Here is a 16,713-nt window from a genome sequence, read left to right as displayed (position 1 = left end):
GCCAGCCCGAGCCACGCCTCTGTCCTGAGCCCTCCCTCCCGCGCGGGGCTGGCACTGCCATTCACCCACTAGGGGTCGGACACGACTTTTTTGGCAAAACTGGGCATTTGTCCCGTTTGCTCTTGCCAGCTTATCATCAGTTGGCAAGAGTAAACGGGACAAATGCCCAGTTTTGCCAAAAAAGTCTGACGGCTGGGACAGAGTTTAAAAAAAGGGACTGTCCTGGCCAAAATGGCACGTATGCTCACCCTAAGAACCTGCTGAAATGCAGTCAGTACAACATGCTGAACAACTGTGTTGGGAAGGGGACATTTTGGTCCAGGAGACTATTCTTGTGAACCCAGCTTATCCACCTTTGAAGGATAAAGGCTGGGCTGCACCCGTGGTTGCAGGGGTGTTGGATATTTCAGACCTGAACCTAAAATCATCAAGATGTATCTCCCTCTGGTTCCTTCAGTGGAAATGGGAGGACATAGATCTTACTGTAGAAATGCCTGTGGACACCCATAATTCCGATTCAAGGCAACATTTTCAAACTTGGGTGCCTAACGTTAAGATGCCTAAACATTGATTTTAGGAAGCTAAGTTTAAACACCCAACTTTGAAAATTTTGGCCTTTATGTCTGGTTAGGAAACTGCACACACAATCTATTGATTAGAGCAAGAGTATGGGAATCAGGGCTCTATTCCCTGAGTCACTATGTGATCTCAAGTAAATTGCTTCATGTCTCTGAGTCCCCCCATCTAACACTTACCCAGGGCACTAGAAGTGACTCATAACGGAATGTGCACGAGACCCTTAGACAGCAGCTGCTACATCAGTGCAAGGGGTTGCTATAAATCTCCATACAAGGAGTGAAATCTTTGCCTCATTTAAGCCAATGGGAGATTTGCCACTGACTTCAAAGGGGCAAGGATTTCACCGTGTGTGTGTAAATTGTAGAGTGAATAAATAGAGAGGACGAAAGACACAGAAGCATGGTGCCACTTTTAAACATGTTAAAAAAATTCAGCTGATGAGGTTAAAAAAAACAACAAAGGGCAACCCTGAAGATGGAAGATGAAAATTCTTCCCACAGCACCCCGTGCCGTCACACTGAAGGCAGGTCTGAGGCAAGGATGAATGGAGCCTGAAGAGTACACAAAGCTCCAGCTTCTAACCATCACTCATTTTTAGCTTTGTGGACTTGAAGAGGGGGACAAGCAATCTAGAATAGATCCTCAATTCTCTAATGCTTAACAATGGCATTGTTACATTTTCACTTGTTTAGAAAACCATCAACGAAAGAGCTGCTTCCAACCCAGTTTGAGAACCGCTGGTCTTATCCATTTCTAAAATTCTATGTAGCAGGGAGGAAAGAAAGATTGGAAAAGGGAGACAGAGAGAGAGAAAAAGGGATGAGAGGTAGGAAAAGTAGGAAGCAGGAAGAGACTGATATAGTGTCTAGGCAAACCCTATTTATTCCTCAAAGTCTTTAAAAGAACCTTTATCTGAAAGGAGAAACCTTGAGAGAACACTAGTTAAATGCTTCATTGAATTGGAAGTTATCTTGGAGTATATTTTTAGTTGGCACCAACAGCCATGATATAATCGCTATTATATAACAGCACTACAAATACAAATATTCTGTTTGGTTTGGTAAAGCATAACATGTAGTTGTCCAAACAGAATTCCTTCAAGCATGGCTTAAAAAAAAGAAAATCTCCTTACTGGAGAGTTGATCAATAAGTGCATTTTCCATCAAATGAGGGAGGCAAATCCTTATAAGAAAATCAAATGGAGTAAAAATATCGTTGCTAAGCTTGCTAGTACTTCCCTCTCTCGGCCAAACTCAAACAGAATTAACTATTCCTAAAATAGAAATTCCGCTAAAGCTTGTCTATAGTTTAAAGCCACATGCTGGGATTTTGTGCATACACCAAAATTCTCAGTACACAAGGGTTTTTAAATCTCCTGATGATGGCACGAAAAGGTTATTTTTAAAAGGAGGTAAGGAAAAATTGCTACTGAAGGAAGTTTCTTTGCCTGTTCACAAGATCATCTCAAATCATTGATCATTCCTCAAATTGCTCTTTAAAAAGTTCACAGTTTTTATTATTCTTCCTAACAGCTGTACGGGCTGAGCAACAGGGACTAGTTCTTCCAAAACTAGGTGTTATTAAAAAAAAAAAAAAAACCACACCAAAAGAAATAAAGCTTTTCAAAGCCACAAATATTCCCTATCCATCATTTCACATCTCTGGAACTAAAAATTGCAGCATTGGGTGCTAAACTCAGCCTCTGAATGTAAAAATAAAAATCAGCCCAGTAGTATGACATGTGCTCTCATATCACACCACTGACTTGTGTAAGGGTTTTTTTTTTTTTTTTTTTTGTTATCCGAACATCACAGAGCCTTTCTCTCTGACAATCACAGCAGTGAGTAACTCTGTCTTTTTAGGGTCAAGTCCTATTGCAAATAAATGAGCTGGTTCCAAGAAAGACTGAAGGAAAATCATATGACAAATAACTAGTCCTTAGCTAGCAAGCTCCTAAGGATCCTCGGCTCTACCACTTCATCCTCCAAACCCCACTTCTCCCCCCATCCAGAGCCTTGCAATGCCTCTGCTTTGATGCTTCAATGACTGGCCCTAGGTTTATAAATAAAAACCAACCCTCCCACAGCTAGATGTGAAGGAGACCAGACAGGCACAATGCAGGTTATCACACAGTCTGAAAAACCTAACACTGAGCAGAGAGAGAAATATCGATGCCATTGCTCGGTATACACTGAGCAAAGCTAAAGGGAAGCTGTTTGGCATTAAAATCTGGAGCCATTGCCAGTCAGAGCTTTGCAGGGAGTAATCACGGTCCTATGCAGGAGGAATGTCTGAAGGGTCATTTATATAAGCAAGAAATGTACAGCTGAACCTGTAAGGAACAGCACAGGACAAAGACAGCAGCATTGTGTGTACAGAGAAGGAGCCCCCAGCCTGGCACGAGAGCGTGCAAAATTACAGGTTTGGTCCAAATTACGGGGAAGAGGAAGATCAAAAGCATTGAGGTACATTACTGTAGGAGGAATCGTGAAGTGACATGCCCAATAGGCCTCTGCCAGCTCTAACCACTATGATTAGGGCCCTACCAAATTCACAGTCCATTTTGGTCGGTCATAGGATTTTTAAAATAGTAAATTTAATGATTTCAGCTATTTAAATCTGAAATTTCACGGTGTTGTAATTGTAGGGATCTTGACCCAAAAAGGAATTGTGGGGGGCGGGCGGGGGGGGAAGTTCGTGGTACTGTTACCCATGCTTCTGCATTCCGGCTGCTGACGGCAGCGCTGCCTTCAGAGCTGGGCAGCTGGAGAGCAGCGGCTACTGGCCAGGAGCCCAGCTCTGAAGGCAGAGCCGCCCCCAGCAGCAGCACTGAAGTACAGATGGCATGGTATGGTATTGCCACTCTTACTTCAGCGCTGCTGCCTGCAGAGCTGGGCCCCAGAAGTAAGGATGGCATGGTAGGGCATTGCCACCCTCACTTCTGCCCTGCTGCTGGTGGGGCGCTGCTTTCAGAGCTGGGCGCCCGGCCAACCACCGCTGCTCTCTGGCTGCCCAGCTCTGAAGGAAGTGCAGAAGTGAGAGTAGCAATACCATGACCCCCTAAAATAACCTTGTGACCCCCCTGTACCCACCCTTTGGGTCAGGACCCCCAATTTGAGAAACGCTGGTCTCTCCCCCGTGAAATCTGTATAGTATAGGGTAAAAGCACACAACAGACCAGATTTCAAGAGGGGAGACCAGATTTCACGGTCTGTGATGAGTTTTTCCATGGCCGTAAATTTGGCAGGGCCCTAACTATGATCTTGGGTAAACAACAACAACAGAGAGTAAAATAATTTGACAAAAGCTGATGCAAAAAGTTGCTCAGGTTTTATTTACCTAAATATGTATCTCACGCATTATAGCAAGATACTTCCATTCCACAGTACTCTACACTTGGTCTCTGCTAACCACTGAAATCATAAGGTAGTTTATTGTTAGAGACTGACAAATATTAGAGAGGCACATCTCAAAATAAGCAAGAGGCCAGTGTTTTTGTTGCATTTGCCTTGGTAGTCTTCTTCTCTATAAAAGCTACTAATGGATTTTTAAATATACGATCACTCACAGCACTGAGAGATGAAAAGGAAAAACCCACCTCAACAGAGACAAAGGTTTCTGGTTCTGAGGATCAACAAATATTCATAGGTCATTTCAAACCTGCACAGTTCAGCAAGAGAACAGCCCCAGGTGCAGTGACAAAGGAACTTGACAAAGCTTGTGATGGACAGTTTCTTCTTCTGTAGCGATCAAAACTCTTCTTTACAAAGCTCTTATTTTGCAGGCAAGCACACAAAGCGGCACAACCCCTATGTCCGTTCTAATTGAACCCAACTACATGGCTGTGGATATGTATCAATTTCTGTTCATGTGCGTGCATGCGAAATGGAAAAGGCATCCTTGGAAATCAGCAGCGAACATATGGTCTGGGTGCTGTTTATCAAACAGAAGATTGCAGTTGGTATTGCAACACTTCTGTTTTAGTCCGCAGGAAACCTCCAGCTGTAAACCACGCAGGAACAACGAAGAGCAGTTTCTCTGTCTCCCTGCTGTAGGGAGTTATTGAAAAAGGATGCTTAATTGAAAAGGGAATAAAAGAGTACACGGACTGGATGAACTAACTGAACTCAAGGGAAGGGTTTAGCTAAGAATGACATTCAGGGTTTGTCTAAAGAAAAACAATTGAACCCCTAGTAGAGAAGTCCCTCTACCACCAACCAATCCTGACCCTCTTTTTTTCTCTCTCCAGCTACCCTATCAAGCCAAGCCAGTGGTGGTAGTGTGGGGAGCAGCTACAGGTTCATAGGCAACTCCTTATTTCATCATATACAGCAGAAACTTCTTGTGTTTCTGATAGTGTGTAACCCCATTTATAGTACTATAAAAGCTCCACAATGTTCAATGTTTTGCAAATAGTATATCAGAAGGGAGAGTAGTCAAGTGATGGGCACAAGGACTGCTGGGTTCTGTTCACAGCTCTGCCACTGGCTCACTGTGTGACCTTGGGCTAGTAACTTAACCCACAGGGCCAAATTCAGAGGTATTTCAACTAGTGACTTATACCTTTGCACACCCTGCTCAGTCTGTATGTTGCAGCACTAGACTCAAACAACTTAATCAGTCTGTAATTTACAATCATCCTTACATAACCCTCTGAATTTGGCCCACTGTGTCTCAGTTTCCTATCTGTACAAGTGGTACAGTAATGCCTCTCTGCCTGAAGGGAGTGTTCTCAGGCTTAATTCATTCATGCTCCTAAAATGCTTTGATGACCAGTGCTAACGGGATGGCAAAGAATTATTAATCAACTATTGCATTTTCCAGTCCCAGTGACACTCTCCAATCGTGAAGCTGTATTGTTAAAAAAACAACTTCCTTGTAAGGATGGGTCCGCTATATTTAACATAAAAGTAAAACATATTCAACTCACATAAATGGTAAGTAATAAATGAACAGCATAAAAAGATGAAGTTTTGCAAAAAAGATATGAACTATTAATCAAACAGACACTTTGCAAGACTTGACTGTGAAATCGCTAATGATCAGCTGCTGACACCCAGCCAAGGGGAAACAGGAGCTTGGTTTCAACAATACATATTTTTAAACTCATTCTTGAAGGCTGCTTTCGTGGTTGAGGCACTGGACAGGACCACTCAGCAGAGCGGGGATCAAATCCTGGGTAAGTCGCAATCACTCTGTACCTCAGTTTGATACCTCTAAAGTGGGAATAATGCTTCCTTTCTCCCACCTTCTGTCCATCTTTACTGTTTAGACCTCAAGCTCTTTGGGGGGGGGAGGGCGGGAGCTCTCTCTTCCTATGGGCAGGTCTAGACTATGGGATTAAGTTGACCTAAATTACACAACTCCAGCTAAGTGAATAACATAGCTGGAGTCGACGTAGCTTAGGTTGACTTATTGCGGTGTCAGATTAAAGGGTTTACACAAATCAGTGTTATTACTAGTCTGAGTATCCAAACTTCTAGGGAACACTGAATACATTCAAATAATCTGTGATCTAAAGACAGAGACAGATCCACCCATCTACTGAATCATCTATCATCACGGAATCTGAGTGCCAAATATTTTAGCAAGGGACATTTGGATAATTGGGATTCTTATGTACGAAGGACACCCAGAAATATCATATAGAGACCTACTCTTTTCCCCAACTGCTAGAGATTTTGAATACAGCAAACGATCAGGATGGCTGCTGTTAATTATTGGCATTACAAGACTACCTAAGAAGCCCAATCAGGGCCTTATTGTGAAAATGACAGTATAGTCAGGTAACTAAGAAGTTAGTTCCTGCCCCAGGGAGCTTACAGTCTACATATCAGACAGGATACAACAGTTGGATGAAAGGTATGGGAGAGGGTGGGAGGTAGAAATCAAATGAACAGTGTTAGCAGAAAAGCTGAAGGCAGAGATTGCTGCCTGCCAAACCAGACTGGAGTGATTTGATCTTACTGACTGCATCTTGGATTGTATCACCTGTACTACTTGCCCGACATAAGCTTTTTCCAATTACTTATATGTAACCAAATGTCCTAAAACGTGAGAAAAACTTCAGTGTTCTAAAGCAGAGGGGACAAAATGTGGGAATAGAGCAGGCCATGGAGAGAAGATCCGATGAGCAGATTACACTGCTTCCTGCTCCACACTGCCTGGGTGGCAGCAGGGGGGCAGGGTGAGGGGTACAGAGAGCTTATGACAGACAGTCTTTCTGCTCTCATTCGCAGTGCCTGGCTTCGCCTCGCCCCAGCCCAGAGCAGTCACTACATGGAAAGTCCTTCTTAGCCTCTGTAGACCTGAACTATAAGATGTGACATGTGCAGTCTGGCCAGCAGGAAGAGCTGAGAGAGGATGGAGCATGAAATCCTCAGAGATTTTAGCTGTTAAGTTTTGCAGGTCTCTCTCAGCATGTGCAAATTTTGATTTTTCAAAATGCTTTTAAATTAGCCAAGTTTGGGTGGATTTTCACAGGCATGGCAAATGGCATGTGGCTGACACAAAGGCCACCTTTCAGCCAGATTTCAAGCCTTTTCTCCAAAGCATGGGTACCATAGGCTGCGGGAGGCTGTGCCTCCCCAAACAGCCAGGTGTGACCCCGCCCAGGCTCCACTCCCAGACGTCCCCCCGCAACCTGCTTCCCATTCTGGTGCGGCTCCAGTCCCACTATGCGGTGGCCCCAGTTGGTGGTTCACATGCCACCCGTGCATGGGGGCACTAGAACATTTCAAAAAAAAAAAAAAAAGTCACAAGATTCCCCCCTCAAACTTCCAAAACAATTCAGCCTGAGGCAGACACCCAGCAGAGACATCAGCCCAGACAGTTTAAAGTTTGACAAAGTTATAAGCTACAAACCTCACCTATAATCATCTGTCTTAAACTTCTGCTGATACAGTTCATTATCTTATAAAACAAATTGCTCCAAGTGAACCATGACACTAGTGTGCGTGATTCTCCGGTTGCTCAGGCTATGAATGTTTAAGATGCAATTAGAACAAAGGGTAGAAAATAGCCTTTGCAGAATATTTCTCAGACCATTAGTTTAAAGAATTTTCCACACAATTTATCTCTGGCATTTTATAAGTACAAGGGCCTTCTTTTTATCACGCGCTTCCCCATTCTGCTAAGTTGTACAAATTTTAGGCAGAGTGGCTTAGGCCTCTCATTTAATGAGCTTCAGTGATTTGGGCTCTTATTCCAGCACCTTGCAAAACCTGAGAGAACAGTAGGTCACAGCGAACCTACATTAACAATAGACTGCCTTGTTTTAGTCCCCTCAGTGGAAAAAGGCTGCATTAATTTTATCCTGTAAACCCCACAGAGTTTCTTTCTCTCTTTAGCCAAACCATTTAAAAGCTGCAAACATAAGCAGGGAAAACAACAGATTTATTACCCTATTTAATCATCACAGAAATTATACCATTTCTAGTAACTGTTCAATGGGCTATCCTGTGTGCTCATTATAAAGCAATCCTTTAAGCCTGCATAACAAACTCAAGTGTATAACAAACTCGTATATTAAGCCTCTTTTCCTTGTAGTTACCTTTAAAATAAGATGCTTTGTTATATGCTCTATTTAATACCTTTCCTGCCACCTAGAACACACCAGTTGCAATGGGTGCTTTGGAAGCAGAACTCGCCAGCATATTTAAATAGACAATCTATTTAGTTTTAAGAGCACAGTCTGTATTGTTTAAATACAGGGTTTGAAGGAGCTACAGAACACACTGACCAACTCCAAAGAAAGACACCCAAGAAACAGACTGCAAGAACTGTATTTGGAACAAGTTAATAAATAATAAATACTATTTGTACTGAGGTAGTGGCTAGGAATCCCTCTTGTGGGCCAGGACTCCATTCTCAGGAGCTAATTGAAAAACAGGGGAAAAAATAAAATTTCAGCATATTTAAGAGTCATTTTCATCCAGCTGCTTTATAGAACAGGCTGAAATTCTGTTTTATGGAGGAAAAACACCTCAAAATTTAATGAAAAAAAATAATTTGATTTTTTTAAACCATTTGCATCGAAGTAAACATTTAAATGTTGATTATCCATTTTAGCCATCTTGATTATCTTTACATAAGATTTTTCTCCTGCTGATAATAGCTCATCTTAACTAATTAGCCTCTCACAGTTTGTATGGCAACTTCCACGTTCTCTGTATGTATATCTATCTTCTTACTATATGTTCCATTCTATGCATCCAATGAAGTGGGCTGTAGCCCACGAAAGCTTATGCTGTAATAAATTTGGTTTCAGAGTAGCAGCCATGTTAGTCTGTATCCGCAAAAAGAAAAGGAGTACCTGTGGCACCTTAGAGACTAACAAATTTATTTGAGCATAAGCTTTTTGTATCCAATGAAGTAAGCTGTAGCTCACGAAAGCTTATGCTCAAATAAATTTGTTAGTCTCTAAGGTGCCACAAGTACTCCTATTTAAATGTTGAAATCCATGCCCTAAATCCAGGTAGACCTTCATGCTTACCAGGGAGCATCAACTGGTGGCACGCTTCCCCCCATGGTGCTAATTCAGGAAATCCCACTTTGGAAGGTGCTTCAGTATTTGCCTGTTCTAGGTCTTTGTCTGTGCAAGGGTTTAAGAGAGAGCTGACAAACCAAAGCTGCCTACTCAGCAGGGACATTAAACACTCCACTGGCACTTTTCATAAGAGCAAGGCTGTGCCTAAAATTCCTTGTTTAACTTTCCCTCCTCCCAACTCTAAGGAGTCTTGCTTTGTTCCCTTTGGCTGCCTCCATCCACCCCAGGGGCAGATACGTTCCAGTGTGGCTGTATCTAACTAGATCTTGACTCACATGGAAGTAGTTCATTGGCCTCAATGGGATTACTCACGTACTTAATATTAGGCAGGCTCATAAATCTTTGCAGGATTGGAGCCCACCACTTGTAAAGCAATTGCTGTGTAAGGAACATGACTATTAACCCTCCTATCTTCTGGGTGTCTTTCTTTGGAGTTGGTAAGTGTGTCCTGTAGCTCCTTCAAACTCTGTATTTAAACAACACAGACTGTGCTTTTAAAACTAAGCCATTTTCTGACTAGTTTTCTTTTACCCCATTGTGAAACAACCTGAGTAGCTGACAGATTGCCTTGGGTTTCCTGAGCAGAGAAATACACGTTCCAGTTTGAGGCTTTGAGGGCAATAAAAGTACCTACAAACCACTAAGAACAGGAAGCGCTGCGGCATGTTACTGCGTTCATATAAGTCAAAATTTGTTTATACAAATTCCAAAAACTAATTTGGCTGGAAGGAAAAATCTCTTTTCCCTGTTTAAAGCATGGGGAGGCACCGTAAACATCCTCAGACCAGGCACTTCTGTCCACTCCAAACAGCAGAGTTTGTGTGTGGGAGGCGGTTGTTTTGATTCCCCGCCCCGCCCTTCATTGGCAGAAAGTGCCAGAACAAATATCGCCAGAGACCTATCCACCAAGGTGACCCACATACACCCTCCAGCTGCATTGAGGGAGGTGGCAGTGTTTTCAAACCGAAAACACAACAGCAAAAGGCAGAGGAAGAAAACAGCACTGAAGACACATCCACCCCTCTACCGCACACATCCCAGCTGGATCCTCTCTGCTGCATGTTTCAGTCCCCTTCAGGTAGGCCCAGCTCCTTTTGGTTCATTTTCTAAACCTCTCTGACTCCAAGGAGCACAATACGACTTGCCCTTCTCTTGTTGTCATTATGCTTTGTCCTCTGACTCCTGCTGCTGGGCGTTCTCTTGTCCCCTCTTTCTTTTCGGTCTTTTGCTGGTTCCACCTCCATCTTCCGCCTAAAACCTTTTGTTTTCCCACCAATTATCCCTCTTTCTACAACCCTTCCGAAGAGGGGTGAAAGAGGCAGAAAAGACATACAAATTTGAAGTGAGGACCTAGCAGATTCATTTCGTCGGGACCCGAGAGATTATTATTTATTTAGTGCCAACAATCTGCTAGGTCAGAGGTGGGCAAACTACGGCCCGCGGGACTGTCCTGCTGTCCCCCCTCTTCTGCAGCCGCAAGGGCAGCGCGTTCCTGCAGGGCAGCACATCTCCGGCCAGGCGGTGTGGCGGCCAGACATGCTGCTCTGAGCGGCACAGTAAGGGGACCGGGGCATTGGATAAGGGGCGGGGGTCCCGGGGGCAGTCAGGGGACAAGGAGCAGGGGGCGGTTGGATAGGGCAGAGGTTCTGGGGAGGGAGGGGGGGCAGGGGAGGAACAGGGGAGTTGGATGGGGGTGGGATCCCGGGAGGGCCGTTTGAGGCTGGACTCCCAGGAGAGGGCGGTTCGGGACAAGGAGCGGGGGGAGAGGGGGGTGCATGGATTGGTCGGGGGATCTGAGGGGGGCAGTGAGGGGGCGGATAGGGGGCAGAGTCCAAGTTGTTTGGGGGGGCACAGCCTTCCCTACCCAGCTCTCTATACAGTTTTGCACCCCGATGTGGCCCTCGGGCCAAAAAGTTTGCCCACCCCTGTGCTAGGTGCTGTGCAAGACACGTTTAGAGTGGGCTAGAGCAGTGGTTCTCAACCAGGGGTCTGGGGCCCCCTGAGGGGCCACAAGCAGGTTTCAAGAGGGCCCAGGGCAGAAAGCCGAAGCCCCACTGCATGGGGCTGAAGCCCGGAGCCCCGCCACCTGGGGCTGAAGCAGAAGCCAGAGAAACAGCTTCTCGTTGCCCCTGGCGGTTTGGTGCCCCAGGCAACTGCCCCGCTTGCTACCCCTTAATGCCGGCCCTGGCTTTTATAGAAGGAAAACTAGATGTTGTGGCACAGGAGGGGGCCGTGGAGTTTTTATAGCATGTCAGGGGGCCTCAGAAAGGAAAAGGTTGAGAACCCCTGGGGCTAGAGCTCAGGGTGACCGGGTCCCTGAAAGGGATCTTCAGTCCACAGATCTGGTATTAGCAACACCTTTAGCCCCCTGAGAAGAGGACCTGAACCCAGGTTTTTGGAACTGTTTAATTTACACATTTACACTCCAAGAGCTACACACGTTATATTTCTTATTCCAATGACACAGTTAATTATCGCTGCAGAAATTAGAGAACTGACCAATAGTTTAAATCGGAGGATGGAGTGAGGCAGCTTCAGCTGAAGACGAATCAGTAAATCTTAAACAAGCCCTACAAAGTGCAATTATGCAAACCCTGCCGAAAACAAGCCCAGCAAAAAATTAGCAAAGCTCAGGCTTGTGCAAAATAGTAAACATGTCTATTGCAAAATTCTCAGGGCCATGGTTCTGCTTGCATGCTGCACAGTGCATGTGGGGGAAGGGGTTGGGGAAAAGGGAAAGGCCAAGGAGCTTTCCATCCCTTTACACAGCTATCATGGGTGCCAAACAGGAACCTTTAATCACGCAAGCAGCCCTTTGGCCACTGCAACTATTCCAATCATTCTGCAGCCTTAAGTTAGCAAACAAGTGTCTTTAATTCAATTTCCATGACTTTTATACAGGAACGTGACACTTATGCAACTCTGACTATATCTTAAGACATGAAGATGTTAAGGAGAAAGCTGTAAGACTAGTATGAAAAGTGCACCAGCTTGGCAGGGAAATAGCCGCAGGAACCAGGTTTTCACTAGTATTTTTCGGTTCGGGCTCTGCAAGTGGAGTCACAATGGGAGTAAATACTAAAAAATAAACAAATCCAAAGTGATTTATTAATACCTCCCCTTTTGGGTTCAGTGAAGAATGGAGGGTGTGGGATTTAAAGGATTCCCAGGTAATAATTTTCTGCCACCACAGAAAGGAATTTAAAAATAATTGATCTCCATAGTTCAATGCTTAAAAACGACCATGAGCACAAATCATAAATCCACATATAATTAAGTTAACTTGATGCTAACACACTTTCCAAATTGGATAAATGACTTGGAAGAACAGTTGACTTGGTTGTTGACTTTTTATTAATGCCTGATGGTATACTAAGTGCATCAGGCATAAAGACAACATATGGGCAGCTCTGTGGTATAATATAACCCCCGACAACCTGCAATTCTCAACTACAGCTAAACCTTTCATGCTTTCTTATTGCCTGCTTGTATCCAAAATACACTGCAGACTCAACCCAGCACGTCCTGTTTACTGGAGCATGTTGAATCGAAAGCACTTCTGGATGATTGTTGCAGCTGAAAAATAAACTTACTGATGATAAACAAATGGGAGAGAAAAAAGTGTTTTAACCCAAGAGACACTTGAGTTTTTGGCTAAGACCCTGTCTACATTATAAACTCTTTGCCAGCAAAACCCCCTAGTGTAGATGCAGCTTATGCCAACAGAAGGAGTTTTTCTGTTAGCACGGTAATACCACTTCCCTAAATGACATTAGCACTCGTCTTTCAGCATGGCTGCATCTAAACTGGGGTTTTTGCCAACATATCTATGTCAGCTAGGGCGGGTGTTTTTTCCCCACAACCCCTCACTGACACAGCCATGCTGAGCAAACTTTGTAGTGCAGATCTGGTCTAAGAAGACTGGCAAGCCTGATTCTCTAGAACAGCGGTTCTCAAACTGTGGGTTGGGACCCCGAAGTGGGTAGTGACCCTGTTTTAATGTGGTCACCAAGGGCTGGCATTAACCTTGCTGGGGCCCAGGGCCAAAGCCTGAGGCGAAAGCTCAAAGGCTTCAGCCCTGAGTGGGGGGTGGGGGTGGGCTCAGGTTACAGGTCCCCCGCCTGGGGCTGAAGCCCTTGGGATTCGGCCCCCCGCCCCGCCCAAGAGCAGTGGGGCTCCGGCTTTGGCCTTGGCCCCCCAACCTGGGGCAGCAGGGCTCAGGCAGGCTCAGACTTCAGTCCCCGCTCCTGGGGTCGTGTAGCAATTTTTGTTGTCAGAAAGGGGCCATGGTGCAACGAAGTTTAAGATGCCCTGCTCTAGAACAATCATTTTAGACACTGAGTACCAAGAGGACGGACAAAACTTTGCCAAAAGGCAAATGGAAATAGAGTTAACACAAGTTTCTCATATGCCCCAAATATTAGTACCATATTCAAATAAAAAAAACTTTCTACCACTGTAGGTACACTGCCTAATGGAGACCATTCTCTGTCTCAGAACACATATCCCATCTGTTGGGAAACTGGAGGTAACTTGGAATGGAATGAAGCTGTCCACGGATGAAGCCCAATCTTGTAATCCTTACTTGGGCAATGAGTCCCAATGACACTTCAATGGGACGACAAGGATGAATAAGGTATGCGGGATCAGGCCCTTTAGTTTTGCATCATGCCATGTAGTAATACACAATAGTTCTACTCAGCGGTGAGGGATAGGTCTAAGATACCATCCTTTAGTAACCTGGAAACGGGCATGAACGTACAGTTGATGCATGTTTTAAGATACTTCACATCCTTTAAACCTTCAGCATCTCTCAAAAGAACCTTCAAATAGCTATTAAGGATGAGGGTAAAACACAGATTCACAAAAACCCTATTCAGATATAACTTCCATCAATGGTTTCTCCTTTTATCAAGCGTGTCATTTTACACTTGACCCTACCCTAGAAAAATATGTGGTTTATACTTTCCCAGCTAATGTTTAAGAACAAAGAATTGGGTATCTTTCCAGTCACGTGATTGGTGCCATCATGTAAAATAAAGAAGAAACATTTTCAACCTGAAAAAATTCCAATTATTGTGGCCTCATTTATGAACTTTCTAATCATGAATTTTGGAGTAAGAGTGGCAAAACCGCCAGTGCGCTAGCATACTTCTCTCAGATTAGCAAATGATCTGGTTATGAAGTACGGTGAGTGCTGCTGCATAATCAGTTCTTTGTATGGACCGGGGACTCACTGACAATAAAATGTTAACATCCCTACCTGGTTAAAGTGATGACTAAGTACACCAGTATTGTGTTAGAGAAATCCTTTACACCATTGTTCAAGATGTTTAATTTTCAGTAATCTCAGACAGCCATCTCCAATTTTCAAATGTAGACATGGGGAGACTTGGATGCGTGGTTAAGAGAAGATCCTGGGAATCAGGAAACCTGGGTCCTACGTCCAGTGTGACACAGAATTTTTGCGTGACCCTCTGCAAGTCGTTTTGTCTTTCTGTACATTGGTTTCCTCATACATAAAATGGGAAAATGAATTCCTACCTCACAGGGATATTACAAGACAGTCAACGTGTAGGCTTGTAAAGCGAAGGCGACCCACGGATCATCATTGTATTTGGCCAAAAATGTGGAATACGGACAAAGCAAGTTCTAGGAATAGTTGCTATGTTTGTCCACAGCGGTAAAAAAGGAGCTTTTCACACTGCAAGAACGGTGAAGACAGACAAGTCCAGGTCATGCTGTACAGGCTGCTCTCTCCTTTCCTCAAAAGACCTTAATCATAATGTATCACTGATAAGAATTAAACCTGAAAAATCTGAACCTGATCCACAACTATAGTTGCTCAGATCATTTCCTAGGCCAGGACCCTCACCATGCACACGTGTGCTCTCCTGGACATTGCGACATTTCTTCCCTCAGCTTTACAAGTAAAAAAAGACAAACATTTTGACACAAATCCATTTTGTGAAAACATTCAAAAGGTTTCTGTTTTCATTCCAATGCAGAATGAAAAATATCGAAACTTCAGAAGTTGCCAGCAAACGGAGTTGTCATCCTCCAGGCAGCTGTAGCCACAGCTCCAGGACATGGAGTTTGATCCAGAAAAGAGAAAAGAATGTCTCCCCTTTAATTATAAGTACTGCAAGGCCTCGTCTGAGACTGGTACATGCATGATACATGTGTCTGTGCGTGCGCACTTGCACAATAAGTACAACACCCTCTCTGAAACGCCCACTCCACCCAGTGCAGTGATCAAATACCGATTCCTTCTCAAGCTATTGTCCGTTGCTATTTGCTTTCAGACAGGAAAGCCCTGCTCAATAGTTTTTCAACATCAGTGTCAGCAGCCAGCCCTCAATGACCCATTTAGTGCCTCACCAATGAATGTTTTTTCCACAGTCTGAAAGGATTAAGTATTTTGTTTATGGTAATTAGGGTATGCAAATTGCAAAAATCAGCAGATTTCCCACCTCCTGACATAACTTTCGCCACATATCTTGGCAAGGGCTTTGCACACAGAGTTTGCAGCACCAGTGAGAGAAAAAGCCCAGATTTTAGTGGGACAGTGCGGGGTGGAACACTGAGGCCATATATTCTCAGGTTATTGCTGGGAAAAAAAAAAGTACACAATGTATTTCTAGCAAACAAACAAAAAGAAAAAGAAAGAAGTGGATACAGTCTGACTCTTAACACTTGCCATTCTATCAGCTTCTATTTTCCTATTAAATATTTTGCAATAAGAAAAATTCATCTTTTTTAAAAAATAAACAACATTCCAGACAAAATGTTGCTGGATTGGCACAAAGATTCTATGAGTCCAGAATGTTTCTAAGAATTAGCCAACACATTCCGGGCCGGGTGGGGTTTAGCATGTGTGGCTTGAACCTTGCGGACTATGCGATCAAATCCCACACAACATTTACACAAGTATTAAAAGGTATGAGATTATAAAAACCAAAACAAACGCTGTAATTATTTTCTTAAAACAGAGTTCCCCACCCTCCTCAAAATGTTTCTACTTTGCCCAGGGTCAGGCAATCAATGATGCCGTTTGCTGGGCAACGTTTTCAAGGATTTAGTTAGCCAGGTAACTGATCCAGCCCCAAACCAAAACAGTACAGCAGAATCTCCGAGTTACAAACACAACAGGAATGGAGGTTGTTCGCAACTCTGAACAAAATGTTACGGTGGTGCTTTCAAAAGTTTACAACTGAACATTGACTTAATACAGCTTCGAAACTTTACTGTGCAGAAGAAAAATGCTGCTTTTAACCATCTGAATTTAAACAAAACAAGCACAGAAAGAGTTTCCTTCCCTGGTCAGATCTTTTTTTTTTTTTTTAAACTTTCCCATGATTTTTTCAGTAGTTTATGTTTAACACATGACGGTTTTGGTTTTTTTTTTGGTCTCTTGCTGCCTGATTGGGTACTTCCGGTTCTAAATGTGTGGCTGACAGGTCAGTTCGTAACTCTGGTGTTTGTCACTCACTCTGCGGTTCTACTGTATTTTCTAAGACCACTGAAGCCAAAGCCTGAGGGGGTAGCTGGCCAGCCAAAGGGATGACATCCTGCCATCATGCAAT

General features: G+C 43.9%; 1 protein-coding gene and 1 long non-coding RNA gene across 7 annotated transcripts in view; one reads left to right on the top strand and one right to left on the bottom strand.

Moving 5' to 3' along the window:
* CASTOR2 (cytosolic arginine sensor for mTORC1 subunit 2) overlaps positions 1 to 16,713 on the bottom strand; it is a 208,568-nt gene that overhangs the window by 94,499 nt on the left and 97,356 nt on the right. The window lies entirely within an intron of this gene.
* LOC114021774 lies at positions 9,396 to 15,957 on the top strand. Its single transcript, XR_003566196.3, has 3 exons — positions 9,396 to 10,205; positions 13,590 to 13,763; positions 14,508 to 15,957. It is a non-coding gene; the product is annotated as an uncharacterized LOC114021774 (long non-coding RNA).

The sequence above is a fragment of the Chelonia mydas genome, chromosome 17 (assembly GCF_015237465.2).
Source record: "Chelonia mydas isolate rCheMyd1 chromosome 17, rCheMyd1.pri.v2, whole genome shotgun sequence".
Classification (NCBI taxonomy): Eukaryota; Metazoa; Chordata; order Testudines; family Cheloniidae; genus Chelonia; species Chelonia mydas.
Note: the sequence above shows the minus strand (reverse complement) of the source record. Positions and strands in the feature narration are given on the sequence as shown.